This window comes from Mustela erminea, chromosome 2, assembly GCF_009829155.1.
Source record: "Mustela erminea isolate mMusErm1 chromosome 2, mMusErm1.Pri, whole genome shotgun sequence".
In the NCBI taxonomy this organism is placed as follows: Eukaryota; Metazoa; Chordata; class Mammalia; order Carnivora; family Mustelidae; genus Mustela; species Mustela erminea.
In genome coordinates this window covers 19278631-19294576 of record NC_045615.1, presented here as the reverse complement: position 1 = coordinate 19294576, position 15946 = coordinate 19278631, and the positions used below count along the sequence as shown (strand labels likewise).

The 15946-nt window shown below is 41.6% G+C and overlaps 1 protein-coding gene across 4 annotated transcripts in view; it reads right to left on the bottom strand.

The window, feature by feature from the left end:
- The window catches only part of SMAD1 (SMAD family member 1), a 74971-nt gene extending 59357 nt beyond the window's left edge, over window positions 1-15614 (bottom strand). Inside the window, exons 1-2 of one of the 4 annotated variants that reach the window (XM_032332408.1) lie at window positions 14242-14688; window positions 11935-11989 (exon numbers count right to left, since the gene is read on the bottom strand). The gene's annotated coding sequence lies outside the window, so the exon portion shown is untranslated. The other 3 variants (XM_032332407.1, XM_032332410.1, XM_032332409.1) reach the window with 3 other exon arrangements.
- Between the last annotated feature and the right edge of the window lie 332 nt (window positions 15615-15946).

The window sequence follows — 15946 nt, the reverse complement described above, 5'->3', positions numbered from 1 at the left end:
CAGCCATATGATCAAAAACTTCAATTTTACAAAATGCATATTATAACAAAAAATAATTTTTCTCCCATTCTAGTCCCTTAGTCCCCTTTCCATTAATAATTCAAATATCCTTCAAACTTTTCAATGCATGAATTTCTTAGCCCCCCCAAAAATTTTGTATTACTCAAATATCTTCAAAAGCAATTTGGTCCTGTCACTTTTCCAGTACATAAATCTATTACTTGGAAGGATGAAATAATTTATAAAAATCAAAGTTTACACAATCACTGAAACAAACATTGACATTAACCAGATTTCACTCTCCTCCACATGACAATCAATGACGGCCTGTTTTCGACCTGCCAAAAACTAGACTGGACTTAGAAAATGCTTGGTCACCTTGGAGAAAAAACTGAACAAAACAGTAGCAGCCCTCTTCCAGAATAGGACAAGCTCCCTCCTGCTAAGAGCTAAAAGAAGCAAATGCAACATCTCCCACTGCGTTAGAGGGAAAATGCTTTAGATATAAGCAAGCATAACCTACAGAAATCGATGAGCGCTGTACGATAAGTGCCGCTTTCTCTGCCTCAGTCACATGTTCAGTCCGGTCCTATCGTGAACTTTTCCACAGGGACTTAGTTACTAGTCAGAATGGAAACACCTAGTCAAGCTCTCAGAAGGCTTCAGAACCCAAATTCTCCTCCTTTAGACATTCAACTACTAAGAGAATTTTAGTTTTCACGAATTCACAACTTAATTGAATAAATTCTTTAAGTACTTACCACCAACAGAGACCTGTAGTAGAAAGAAAATGAGTATGATACATTTCCCACCACCACCAAGCTTAGAGTTAGGAAGTATGTCAGAGAGAGAAGGGAGAATCATCCTACAAGGACGACTGCGGTAAGAGTCACACAACGTTTATCTAAGGGGCAATACACATACAGGGAGAATGGCCAACAAATGTATGCTTTTTTTTTTTTTTTTGCTACGACTACATCTCGCATGCATCCTGGGCTTTGTTACCTACTATGCAATAAAAATACAAATTGAGTTCAACTGACTGTCAAGCAGTCACATCAGTAGGAACAATAAAATGGATAATCCAAAGCAGCCTTAATAGAAATTAACCTCTGTAGACATTTTTCCAAAGAAGACATACAGATGGCCAACGGGCACATGAAAAGATGCTCAACATCACTAAGCATCAAGGAAATGCAAATCTAACCACAATGAGGTATCACCTAACACCAGTTAGAATGGCTTTTATCAAATTGTCAAGACGGCAAGAAACAACAATTTTTGGTGAGGATATGGAGAAAAAGGAACGCTTGTCCACAATTGATGGGAATGTAAACTGGTGTAGCCCCTATGGAAAAGAGCATGGAGTTTCCTCAAAAAATTAAAAATAAAAATACCATGTCTTCCAGCAATTCTATTACGGAGTACCTACCTGAAGAAAATGAAGACACTAATTCAAAAAGATATATGCATCCCTACGTGCACTGAAGCATTATTTACAATAGCCGAGATATGGAAGCAACCGGTGTCCAATTACAGATGAATGGAAAGAGGATGTGGTACACACATACACACATGCACACACACATGCAAACACACACAGAAATACTACACAGCCATAAGAAAAGAATGAAATCTTGCCATTTGTGACACACAGACAGCCCTTCAGGATATTATCCCAAGTGAAATAAGCCAGCTGGAGAAAGACAAATACCACAAGATGTCACTTATGTGCAGAATTCTAAAAACAAACAAACAAACAAAACAAAACCCAGACTCACAGACATACAGAATAGACTGGTAGTTGCCAAAAGGGAGAAAGGTTGGGGGAAGGGAGCAAAATGGGTGAAAGGCTCTAAGAAGTCCAGACTTCCACTTATAAAACAAATAAATCAGTCAATAATATAGTATTAACTTTGTAAGGTGACAGATGATAACCAGGCTTATTGTGGTGATTGTTCACAATGTATACAAATGTCAAATCACTATATCGTATGCATGAAGCTAACATAATATTGTACATCAATTATATCACAATGAATTTTTTAAAAACTAACCTGTTTTTGGAATGTATGATGTTCTTTGAAAGAAAGATTTTATGTCCGTATCAGTTTGTTTACAATATTAAATACTGATATTATTTACACTAGTATTTTATACCCTGACATGCCTGTTCAAGATTCAAATACTGCTGTGGAAAGATCTCTAAGTAGTTGATACAGTCAGCTATCTAGAATGGTTTTATTATATTATAAACACAAAAGCAAACAAATTTTATCATATAAATCTCTCCTCCTCTTGAAATTCTTACTGTAAACGAAAAACAGCCTTCATTGAACATCCGAAACACACCAATTTGAAGACTCAACAAACTCTCATCACCATCACGACCAACTTCAAAGACAGGGAGTTGTCACACACGTGGTTCAATAGGTGCCATCATAGGAGCACATCTATGGTCTCCACCAATTTTCAGCAGAGCTCAGGTATTCATAAAGAATCAAAAATCATCCTCATGATATACCACCACCACCATCACCACCACCACTCGCAGTGTAACACCAACTGCTGCTCTGACACCTTATACCTATTGACTCCTGTAATCCTTACAAGAATCCTGAAAGGACTATTTCAGAGATGATGAAGCAGAGGTATAGAAAGGCTAAGGAGTTTGCCAAGGCAACCAGTCCACCACCCTGTCCCTCCTAAATAACCTCCTCCCGGGTCTCATGCATAAAGCAGAAAGACAGGTAAGCAGGGATTTGTTCATAATTTTATTTTAATCCCTCCAATCCTTCCCTTCCCAACTTATTTTTATTTTCATGTTCTTTCCTTCTTGATAACTTTCCACTTTCCTAGAATATGGGGAAAACCAAGAATTTTATCAGGGCAGCAATGACAAAATTAAGTTCATTTTAACCTAAAGAGGCCAAAATAAGGACAAGAAGTCATAAGCTATAACAAGACATAAGGAAATTGTACCATGGCTTCACACCAACAGACCATATATGTGTTCAACTCTTAATATTCTTTTCTTATAAGTCAGTGGAACATTAAAATTAAGCTCCTTTTAAGAAATGCCTTTTCTTTATATTTCCACTGATTATTCTTAGGGTTCTTCACCAAAAACATAAACAGATCAAAACAAAATTACTGGCTTATTTTTTTAAGGTAATACTTTTCCACTCAAGCAAATGTAGAGGTGGAGAATATTTTAAGTATCCGTAAAATATTAAAATATTCCTTCTAATGGTTAATACACAGCTGACAGTCACAATGTTATCTACACATAACGACAAAAAGTAATAGTCTGAACTCTGGGCTCAGTGGGTGAGGGAATGAGCAGCTGGGAGAAGATAAAGCCAACCGTGTACTGGTAGGGCAGAAACATCGGCTGGGGGTAGGTACCACGGCTTCAAATTTTACCTGCCTTTTAAACCCCCTCTTCATGCTCTTCGGCAGGGTCTCTCAGTCTTAGCATCATGGACTGTCAACGGGATCGATGCCCTCTACCTACTAGAGGCTGGTAGAATCACTCTTGTCCTGCCTCCCCTTCTTGTGACAACCCAAAATTTCTCCAGACCTTGGCAGATGAACTGCTGCTCTACTCCTCTACACTTTCCTCCCCTTTTCTCCTTGTAGACTAAGTGCTTCAGGCCTCAACCCCTCTTTTTAGCTCCACTTCTAGACACTAGGAAACAAGGAATTACTGATCTCTTCAAGGACGGGCAAGAAATGAGGTCAAGCACACATATCCTTTTTTCTTCTCTCTTCTTCTCCTCAAACAATAAAAAGCAGAAACAGGAGAGCCTGGGTGGCTCAGTTGGTGGAGTGTCTGACCCTTGATTTCAGCCTGGGTTATAATCTCAGGGTCCTGGGATTGAGCCATGGCGGTGTTCAGCAGGGAGTCTCCTTGAGATTCTCTCTCTCCCTCTGCCCGTCCCGACTTGTGCATGCACACTCTAATATAAATAAATAAATAAATCTTTAAAAAAAAAAAAAAAAGGGCAGGAACAAAACAATCAATTATCAGAACTAACCAGTATGGCTTGAGCACCTACGACAGGTATCATACATGGCCAAGTGCTGCTAGGTATAAAAGACATAGTTCATACCCACAATGAACTTTAATCAAAATGAAAAAATTCACTCATTAAGTACCTACTGTGTGTCAGGCCAGAAGTTCTTAATGCTGGTGGACATTAAACTTGCTTGTAATAACTGTATAAAAGCTCTCCACCATAACCCTTGAACAGAATCCCCTAGCGGCAGGCCCATGGATTTCTGCAGTGATTGTTCAAGGGATTTTGATAGACAGGCCAGGGAGGACAATCGTGCAATCATAAAGACACTGCCGCTTAACCCCAAATAACTCAGTCTAAAGGGGTAATAAGATAACCATAATAAAGGCTATTAAAACAAAAGCTAGACTAGACAAGCTGATTTGTACTGATCATCAAAGTTACAAGATTTTTAGTGCAAGTCTAACATTTACGGCCACTGGTTCAACCTTGTCAACTGTAGAGGACATGCCTTATGAAGTAAACACACGTCAAAACCACAGAAGGGCAGGAAGCAAGAGCTCTATCAACTGCATCAGCTTTCTTTCTCAATCCCTCGATTTTAAAGTCTATCCCAGTTATAAAAGAAACACCTTCCAACTAGGAATATATAACATTAGTAATGCTGCTTGTTATTTAACTTTTCTTACTGTGGTCTCCTTTTACTGATAAGATTGCTTCTTGGAGGCAGAAACTGAAGTATACATTTCTCTGTCCCTCCCCCAGATACAGCAGACACCCAGCAAGGTGTACAAGTCACTAGCTGAAATGATTCATTCGGGCTTAACACAAGGCAGAACCCCACAGTGAGGATGTACCTTCTTAAAGGAGCCCTTCCCAAAATCCAATCAACTCAGCCTGCCCAATTTGACAAAACTCTTCAGTGTTTAAATGCAAATAAATGCTACAAATACAGTTTGTGTGCCAATCATTTTGGATGTTAATCAAGTTAATTTTGTTCACAGTTAACAGGAAAACATTTAAAACCAATCAAACATTCCCTCAAGCTTGAACAGACTAAATGGAAATCCTGAGCACACAAACAAGAACACAAGGAAAATAAAGACAGTGTTATTAATCATGCCAGACTGCAAAGCCAGCAACGGACAAGAAGCAAAACAGGAAGCTGTAACAGATGAGATGGCAGGCCATATACAATCTGCCACCCTGGGTTCCAGCAGGGGCTAAATGCTAACGCAACATGTGCTGCCTTATTATTCCCCTTCACGAAAATCTAGTCTCTGATAAAATTAAGACCCATTTTCCAGCGGGGAGCAGTCACCTTCCCTCTCCTGTTCAGCTTTTAGAGTCTGAGGCTGACCAAGGCATATCAGCTCAGGGTTCCTACTCACACTCACTCAGAAAAATGAGGGAATGGGTACAAGGCCAAGTGGTATCTGTAAGTGACATTTCAAAAAGTTTTCCCCCACCAACTCTGAAATGTTCACAGATCACCTAAGGGGTGCCTGGCCAGCTCAGTCGTAGAGCATGAGATTCTTAATATTGGAATTGTGAGTTCGAGCCCCACACTGGGTGTAGAGATGACTTAAAAAAAAATAAAAAATCTAAAAGAAAGGAGATGGTGAAGCAGAAAATGGTGACAAATAATTTTACTCTGTCTAGCAGCTCAGTAAAAACTCCCTTAATGCCGAGGTAAGACTGAGTATGCTTCAGTCAGGTATGGACCTCAGCCACAAGCAGCAGATGCCTCCCTTATGGACAGCACATGAGAAGCCTTTTTTTACACCCATGATCACTGTTATCCTTAAGAGAAAATCTGGGAAAGTAAATGCTAATGCCTTTTTAAATTATTTTCATTTTCTAAGAATTTCTACTACACAAGAGGACTTTTCTCACTTTGACACCTTACAAACTATTCCATTTCAATAATCAAAACCATATTCCAAGACCACCACCGTGTCTATGAATAAGATAATGCCACTGTAAACAGAATCTAATGCTGCAACCCAGGCAGGAGAGAAAGAGGCCCATTTTGTCATACTCTATGAAGTACTGGTGCCTCTCGGGTTCATCAATCACTTCAGTTGACTGAGAAACTGCATATAAATGATAATCCCTAACAGGCTGGGAACACCTCACCTTCTTCCCAGACTCTGACCCCAAAATCATGTCATGGAGAGGAGCAGAGTATGATCAAGGAAATAAGATGGAGAAGCCCTGTCTCTTGTGACTCTGGCTTATATATACCATGTACCTCCCAGTAACTTCGGCTTTGCTTAGGCACAGCTGGGAAATTCTAGCTTCAGTGACAAAAACCTAGCTTAACACAATAAAGTAAAAGACATCATCCCTATTCCAGTGAGGAATCTGACCAGGACACAGGAGAACATTTTTTATTAGGAGCTAGCATTTCATGTATTTTTTAATTGTCTGTTCATGTCCTTTACCAATCTTGTTTTTCAGGGGTGCTATTTTCCTATTGATTTTAGAAGTTTCTTACATAGAAAAATAACTTGCTGCAAAGATGTTACCTAAAAGGTCGTTACTTTTAAGTCCATGTTTAGATATTTGTGTGCATTTGGCCACATAAATGCTGTCAAATCTATAAAATTTTCCTTTATGGTTTCTGCCTTCCACATTTAAAAGAGCTCTACAGCTGGCTATTAATTACCCCCTCCTGTCTCTTGATGAAATGGCACAAATCAATCTCCCCCTTTCCTTCTGACACTATGACAAGAATCCATGCCAGAATCTTTCTACACTGAGTGTGTATTACTCCACTGGAGGAAAAAAAAAAAAAGTAACACTAATGAATACTATAAAAAAAGCCACAGATAAATTTGAATACTTAACTTTAAAAGCTCTGGACAATTTAAGCAACTTCTTTAAATCATTAAAGGGCATCCTTCTTAGCTCAATTACTGTATTTTTCTCAAAAACCTTTATCTACAATTGTCAGGGAAATGCTCCATCTACAAATTCCCAAACTTGATATTTCACAATTTCATTACCAGGATTCCTATTGCTTAACTGTTCTCAATTCATTTAAGTCCATTAGACTTCTTATAACCTACGACCCTTTATCTAGATTAGATTCCATACTGCTCTCATTAACATTCTAGACTCTACAGCACATTGATTTTTATAAACAGCTAGCATTTTCTGCATGTTTACTATGCACCAAATCCTATACTGAGCATAAAATGCAATAAAATGCACCTCCCCTCTCCCGGACTTTAACACCTCTGAAACCAGGAACTTTACAATCGGTGGTAAGTCCTATCTAATTGATGTTTGTTTTTTTTGTTTGTTTGTTTGTTTTCCCCTCAAGTAGCACATGAAATAGTGCACTGAAATAATCAGCAGCATCTTAATTAGATGAAATATAAAAGTAAAACTCATTTCATCTTACTATCAGTCCTGAGGCTAATACTATTATCTCTATTTTTCAGACGAAGAAAAGCGAGATACCAAAGCCAATGGTAGCTTCCCCCAAAGTTACAAAAAGCAAGTAAGTGGTGGGGCTTAGACTTCAACCAAGCAATCTGACTCTAGAGCCTCATCTCTTAACTGATTTCTATGCCTAGGCCAGAATCATCATTACCAACAACATTTCTCTCCAATTTTACTATCAGGCCATGAAGCTATCCCAGAAAGTAACAATTACCTAATCCACAGCCACATCAAATTTCCCACCAGGCTTTGCCCTTGCTGGTTAGACTCTGAATTCTCCGTAGACTCCCTGGCACACTACCAACAATGGTTCTTTCAAAACTTCTTCACTGTTCTTAAACTTCCTACCATTTGCCGAGTCACCCACGTCACCATCCCAGTAAGGGACTCGTCTCCCACACTAATTAATGGGAAAGGCAGCACAAGCTGGCACAAGTTCTGCCATCTCCTTTCTTCTAATGGACCCCATTCTGCTTCTCTCTCGGACGACTCTCCCTCCTTTTCAAGGTTAATATTTTGTCACCTGTGCTCTAGGTCACTAACTCCATCATCTTGAATTGCTCTCTGTCCATTAACTTCTTTCCTTCAACCTTTGGAATCAAAGAGATCGCATCTACCTTTGAAATATAAGTCACTCAAGGACATGAGAATCTCCCATCCAAGTACTAACCAGGCCCGACCCTGCTTAGCTTCCGAGATCAGACGAGATCGGGCGCGTTCAGGGTGGTATGGCCGTAGACAGGACATGAGAATCTAGTTCTCATTTCTTCTTCTTCTTTTTTTTTTTAAAAGATTTTATTTATTTGACAGAGAGAGATCACAAGTAGGCAGAGGGGCAAGCAGAGAGAGAGAGAGAGAGAGGGAGGAGGAAGCAGGCTCCCTGCCGAGCAGAGAGCCCGATGCGGCACTCAATCCCAGAACCCTGAGATCATGACCTGAGCTGCAGGCAGAGGCTTAACCCACTGAGCCACCCAGGCAGCCCTCTAGTTCTCATTTCTTAATATGCTCTGTGTCTCTTCATATCTGTATTCACCTGATTATTCTCCTTCATCATCCAACATTTTCCCACTCTGAACCTACATCTACAATCTCTCTTCCCCATGATTTCTGGTTTCACTTCTCCTCTGACCCCACATTCTTCCAATTTCTTCTTCCATCCACTTTAAATATGCCTCTTCTTGGGGTGCATCAAAATTATCAAATTAATGGTGTATGTAATATCCCTCTTCCATTAAAAAGACATGTTTTCTTTCAATCTAAACAAACAGAAGATCACGCATTTACCTAACTAAACGACCTAATTATAATACTTGAAAGATAATTAGTTCCCCTTTTTTTTTCTTGTGGTGTTTGTAACTGAAAGAAAAAAAAAACCTTAAAGGTCTGAAATACTTCCACTTTGCATAAGCACACCGCAAGGAAACCACAAAAGATAGACAAGGAAAGGAAAATGAATGAACAGTTTGAGTAACCATACCCTAACTATCTGAGATTATAGCAAAAAAATATCTATAGTACAGCTACCCTAAAATTAAGGAGAAACTACAAATAAAGCATTTAAAAATTATGTATATAAGTATATTTTTGAATCAATAGCTAGACCCCTCTATCCTCCTCTTTGCAAATACGACATAGTAAATATTTATTTATATTCTGAGCTCAACAGCATCTAGATGCATAATTAACTGCCATGTGTGTATGTATTCTTTCTTTAAATTCAAGGGCATGTCTCAAGAAAATTAGTTAAGAAACCAATTCACCACACCTTAGATCTGGGTTTTTTTGTTTTTGTTTTTTTTTTAAAGATTTTATTTATTTATTTGACAGAGATCACAAGTAAGCCGAGAAGCAGGCAGAGGGAGAGGAGGGAAGCAGGCTCCCTGCTGAGCAGAGAGACCGATATGGGACTCGATCCCAGGACCTTGAGATCATGACCTGAGCTGAAGGCAGCGGCTTAACCCACTGAGCCACCCAGGCACCCAGATCTGGGCTCTTAATGAAGGAACAAGGCTCCTTATCTGAATATTAGAACTGAGCAGAGATTTGGGGGAAATGGCCAGGTATGGATTCCCTCAAACCTTCAAAAGCTGGATGTTTTATTTCCAAGAGAGAGTCTTGATTTGAGTTCTGAATGGAGCTTATAACAAAAACTACAAAGACATAAAACCACTCAAACACTGCAGTTCCTAGTATCTTCCGAAAACTCTGATGTGATCACTGGAGTTGAACTATTTATGAAAGTCTTGGATTTGTTCTGAAAAACAGCCTCTCTTACATAAATGAATGTTCTACAGAGCCTGTTCCTTTCTGCAAATTGGGCAGCAATAGTTGTAAAATGTTACTTTTTTACGTGATAGGACTTGTTGTACATTTCTAAAATTGACTCCATCTTAATAATGCATACCAAAATAAAGATTTTAACTTAGATTTTAAGTAATTACATTCATGCTACTGGCTCTGCCTTTTTTTTTTTTTTTTTTTTTTGGAAGTTATTCCAGAGTAAGTGTTAAAAATTCTTCAGGTATTTTTGCTGCCAATCAGAGGACAGATCACCACTATTTGTACTACCAGGTAATAGCAGAAAAGGAATAAAAAGAGCCGAGAGATTTCAGTTTGGAAGGAAAAGGCAATACCCTTATTTGTTATCAAAGTATCCCCTGCTAATCTTGGCACAAAGAGTAAAACCAGAGCTTCCAAGTTGTTAGAACACATCGATGTGCTAGGAGAGTGGCAAACCTGGAAAGGAAGTGGAAGCTCGGCACTCCTTCCCCTATGCACTTCTGCTTTCTGCTATTCCTGAGTTTAATCCTTTATAAGAAACCGGCAGTCTGGTATAGAAAGAGAGGAGAATAGAAAGAAAGAAAGAAAGAACAGTAAAACCACATATAGAAGTAGCATTACAGAGAGTACCTCATCAACCTCATTTTGTGACTTAATATCAAATTCCTCTACCTCTTTGTAGGTAAATTATCCTTCTTGTCCTCAGAACTTTCCAATTCTCTCCCTAATACTCCCAGCTCCTTCCTTAAATACTCTAAACTTTAGCTTTCGGTTAAGAATATGATTTGCTTTTGAGAGGAGAGAAAATCTGTATAGCAGAATTGCCTGATTTAATTTGATCTGGATACAATCTTGGATCTCCCATTCTCTACCAAGGTCCCATTGATTAAATGAGACACAGAGCTTTTTCTTTTCCATCTCTAAGATTAAAAAAAAAAAAAATCAATTTCAATCTGTAAAAAACATCTCTCTGAGGTTATCAGACTTGATTCCTATTCAGCTAAATGTTAGGTACAAAAAAGTTGATACCATGCCAAAAATTCTCCTTTCCTCCCCTCACGAAATTACACTGGATATGCTCAGAGCAAAATCTTAGGAACACAATGAACGTAGCAGGAGAGGATAAACAAATGAGAACTCAACAGCTCTAATAGTGCTCCAGGTTCTGGCTTTCCCTCTTCTAGTCACTTTGGTGGGTGGCTCTAGGCAAGTTGGCTATCTTCTCTGGGCCTCAGTCACACAGTTTGAAATGAACCAATAGGATCAGAAAATCTTCAAAACAGCTTTTAACACTAAATATCTCTATTCTCTACGAAGGAAATTACACATCTTAATGTTTATGAACGTACTTGGCAAGGCTGTCCCATGGATGTCCTTCACCTGAAATATCATGCAATCTGGGTACTTGTGTATACAAGCTCACCAGGGCATATAAACGTTTTTGGATTGGAGCATCTTTGGATTGGAGGATGGGAATGAGCTGATATTGGATCCATGGTTCCTTCAGATTCTTCAACAGCCCGACCCAATAAATAAATTAATTAATTAATGTTTAAAAAGGGGTTTAGGAGAACTGCAAGACTATACAAAAGTAGACATTAAATGTGGAAAAAATTTCCAAGATTTGCCCTGAACTATTTTCATCTCAAAGCACAGTATCTAACAACTAAGAGAAGACTAATATTGATGAGATAAACTGAACTGCTAGAACTTTGCTCTTTGCTACCACCAGCCTGTGATAGTACAAGAAAAACACAAGGTGAAAGGAGCAGGGATTGTCCAGAAAAGCAGAGAGGAAAATAATTCAGCACTGAAATGCATTATTTTTTTGTCAGATTTACTCTTCCAATCATATTCTGCTTAAATATGTATAATGTAAACATTATGTTTCTTCTAAAGCACTCAAAAGGAGACAGCACCAGAAGACAGCCCAGAAGAGCACAACAGAGGGCAAATCTGTCTAAAAGTCTAAAAAGTAAGTCATCATGTCCATACTGGAATAGTAAAACTCAGCAGAACAATGCTTATTTGAATATTCTCAACAGAAAAAGTTTATGTATAAATTAACCTACATATACATAGTTATGTATGTTTACATATATATATATATAGTTAAAAGGTGCTAGAGTCAGATTGCCTGTTCATATCCCAGCTAAGATTATAAATCATAATCACTTACTAGTTATGTAGCCTGAGGCAAGACACTGAATCACTCTGAACTCAAGTTTCTTTGCCTGTAAAATGTGGTAACAATAGTACTTAGGTAAGTTTTGGGGCATAAATAAGGTATGACTATTTAAAATAAGCATATAAGAAAAACAGAAAAATATTAACAACATTCTAAATCAAATTAGGGTCTATGATAAATATGATCCAGAGAAGAATCAATCTCATTTGATCTAGTACTTCCAATTATCACTTCCAAACTGTTCTTTATTTTATCAAGAGCAACTAGTAGGTGGGGGGAAAAAAATAACGAAACACCCCTTTCTTTTCCTGATCCCACAAAGTCATTAGAAGTGGTAAGCAGAGAAGTAGCTGAAAGAGGAGTAGAAATGAAAAGCAGAAGTAAAGGTCCTAGAGTAGCACTGCCCAGCACATCCTTCTGTGATGATGGAAATACACACTGTCCAACATGGTAGCCCCTAGCCACATGTGGCTAGTGCTACTGAGAAGATGAATGTCAGTTTCACTCACATTAAAATCCCCCTATGTAGCTATAGCTACTTTATTATTGGACAGTACCTCCCGAGATGACCCATAAACCGAATAAAGATTGCAGAAATTTCAGCAAGAAACAAGAGTCTTCTTTTCCAAAGCTGATCATATATTCAATTCAAATTTCTTTGCTTTCAGTGGAGACCTGGTAACCGTGACTTGTTAAAGAAATAAAATGCCAGCTGATCCATCAATACAGTGCAACTCAGTGCTAATGAAAGGATCAGAGATAAGAAGCATGTGGTCTTCTGATATTCTAGAAGGTCCCTAAGGCCACGTTAAATTCAAGCTCACATGCAGCCTGATTCAGTACACGGGATCAGAGCTGTAAAGGTCCTTATCAGACCCCCAATGCATCTGTCTCTCTACTGCCAAACAGATAGTTCCTTAGAAAATGCAGACTGAACATCCTTTCGTTTATCTTCAGTTTCTTCAAAAATTCAGAGTTCTGTAAGCCTTTCCCTCTTTAGAAACACTAGTGTTCCTGGGCAGCTCAGCCTTTCCACTATAAACAAAATCCATGTACCACCCATATCTGAAGTATAACGCCAGACTCCTGCTTAGCTGCCCCTGTAATATGGTTTAATTATGATGACTGAACTAATAGGCTGACATCATAGACTTTTACAGGCTGACCCCATGTCATCCTGATGTATCATTTTGCACCAGTTCAGTGCTGTAAATCAATTTAAGATCTCAAGCAGGTTGAAAAGGCTGGTAATGATGCTTTCTCTGCTGTCTCTGGAGACTCTACATTATACACAACTTACATTATTTATAAAGCCTCAATGATGCCTCCATTAGCCTTGTAAGACTACACAAATGAGATCTCTTATACACACACAACTTGGCCTTGATTATGTAGGCGACTACAGCTTAAATATAGTCATGTAATTACACCTCAGTTTCTTCTTTTTCCTATCTAACCGAGACATTAAATTTTATCTCTAACCCAGAATTACTATAAATCAAAATCACAATCTGAAATTTAGTTTTTAACATTTATTGTTAAATGATTAACTTAATGCTTTAATGAACTTAGTAGGAAAAATTACTTAAATTGGTTAAGTAAGAGGTTAACATTTTTAATTGCCTAAAAATGGTCATTTCTCTAAAATGCAAAGGTCATCAGTTCTTCAAGGGTAAAACCAATGGACGCTGCAAAAAGGAAAAATGTATTTAGTTACACACCTATGGTTGGAGGGGTCAAAACTAAATCAAGGACAAATCCCTACCCTCAGAAGAAACACGATCCTGCCTGTATTCTCCAGAGGCTCGCGCATCACCCACCTCTAGAAAATCATCTCTCATGACCCTGGTTACAGTTTCTTAAGAACTGCAGTATCACACAAATGTACACCACCTGCAGGGAAATATCAAATAACTGCAAATGGGAAAGAGGGAGGGAGAGAGGAGCACAAACTCCTTAAGCAGTCCAGTGTACTCAGGCCTGGCACCTACATCAGAATAACAATGATGCAAAATATTTCTACTACTTGAAAATGCTGGGGTCCTGGACATGGGTCCTGCCTTGATTTTTTTTTTTTTTTTTAAATAGTGGTTCCAATACAGCTCAGCTACCTCCCATAAAACGTAAAGTGGTCATTATAAACAAGATGAAAAGTCAACATGGGCAGAGAACAGTTTTCTCATTGTGTTACTGAAAGTAGGCATGCTATCCACCACAGGCTATTAGAGCAAGAAATGTTCTGAAAGGAAGGCATTCTGTGATTTAGGTGCCAAGAGTTCCAGCAACAGGATGACATACCGAAATCATGCAACTTCTGAACCACTGCACATACTTTGGAACTTGAGATGCACTGGAAAGAAGAGAACAGGAGGAGAAAAGAAAAGGCCGGCTTGCCCCAGCACTCACGAAAGCGATGCTTTCTCAAGGAGATGGTGCTGAGACGCGCTTCGGTGTCCAGAAGGGAAGCGTCTCACTATCTTGCACCGCAGACTGGAAAATCGTAAGCGCCTCGGAATAAACAAAAGCCGCGGCTACTGTAGCTGCGAGATCCGGCAGGCATTCGTTCCTCCTCCCTTCCCAAGTACATCAAGGAAACGTCCTCCCTTCCAGCCTACATGTATATTAAGCAACTAGAAAAACAAGCCCACGTTTGTCTCTCTCACACCCACTCCCCCCACCTTCCTGCGGCGGCCACCCCGAGAAGCACTAACAAAGACAGCGGAGTAAATGAACAGTTGTTCAACAGCGAACTCACAAATACACATGCAGTGAGGCAATCGAATCCGGTAAAGGGAAAGGAATGAGACGACACTTGGGAGACGCACGGGGTGTAGGCGGAAGAGAGAGAAAAAAATTAACGCGCCGCCGCCGCCAAGCCTTTGAATAAATTAGAGGGAATTTCGGTGCCGAACTTTCCTTGACCTCGACCCCCAAGGGGCTCGTGGGGGCCGAGAAAGAATCCCGTCTGGGATGCGGAGGGGCGCAGGGCACCGGGGTCCGCCTCGTGCCGGACCCGCTCCGCGAGGCGCTGACCGCGGAGAGGGCAGCGCCCGCCGCTGTCCTCCAACTCCCGCAAGGGTCGCCCGGGCCGCCGCTGGACACAATGGGCCGGCGAGCAGCGCGGACGGGCCTCGGCCCGGCTGCGGAAAGGGAAAGAGAAACGGGGAACGGGCGGAGGGGGAGGGACAGAGGGAGGGGAGGTCCCGCCGCAGCCAGGGCGGGGGGCGAGGCTCGGGGCCGAGGAGCGCGGCTTCCCCGCCGCAGACCCAACAAAGACGCAAGGGGAACCCCGGCCGAAACCTGCCGGGCCGGCTGGGCGCCAGAGCAGGAGGAGGTGGCAGGTTCGCTCCTCGGAGCGGCAGGGAGGCGCCATCATGGGGGGGGGTCCCCCGGTCCGCCCCACGCGGGGAAGAGCTCCCTCCCCACCGCGGCCCGCGTCACCGGCCCCGCACAACCGCGGCAGCCCCGCGGGCCCGCGCTTGCCCCACAAGAGGAGGCGGCAGCGCTGGGAAGCCCTAGGCGCCGAGGGAGGGCGGGGACGCGGCAAAGGAGAAAGTTGGGTTCGGGTCTGTTTCGTTTTACCGGGTTGGCGGCGCGCCCGTCCGCGCGGGCGCACGAGTGGCCGGACGAGCGGGGTCCCGCGGCCCCGGTCCGGCCGGCGGGGCGCTGCGCTCGCAGAGTGCCTCCCCGCGCCTCGGCCCGGGCTGAGCCGCTCGGCCTCTCCTTCCTCCTCCCGCCCGCCCGCTCGCTCCCGGAGCCTGGATTGATCTGGTCGCGCTGGCGTCAGGGAGTCGGAGCCGCCCAGCCTCCACTGCTCGGCTGCCAATACCCGGCGCACTCGCCCGCCCGCACGCTCACTCGCTCGCACACACGCGCACCCGCGCGCCGCCGCCGCCGCCGCCGCGCGACCAGGGATCCTCTCCAAATTCCCGGCCGGCTAGCGCGAGCGAGCGCGGGGCCCGAGCCAGCCACCTCCCCCGCCCCCCCCCCCCCGCGCCTCGGC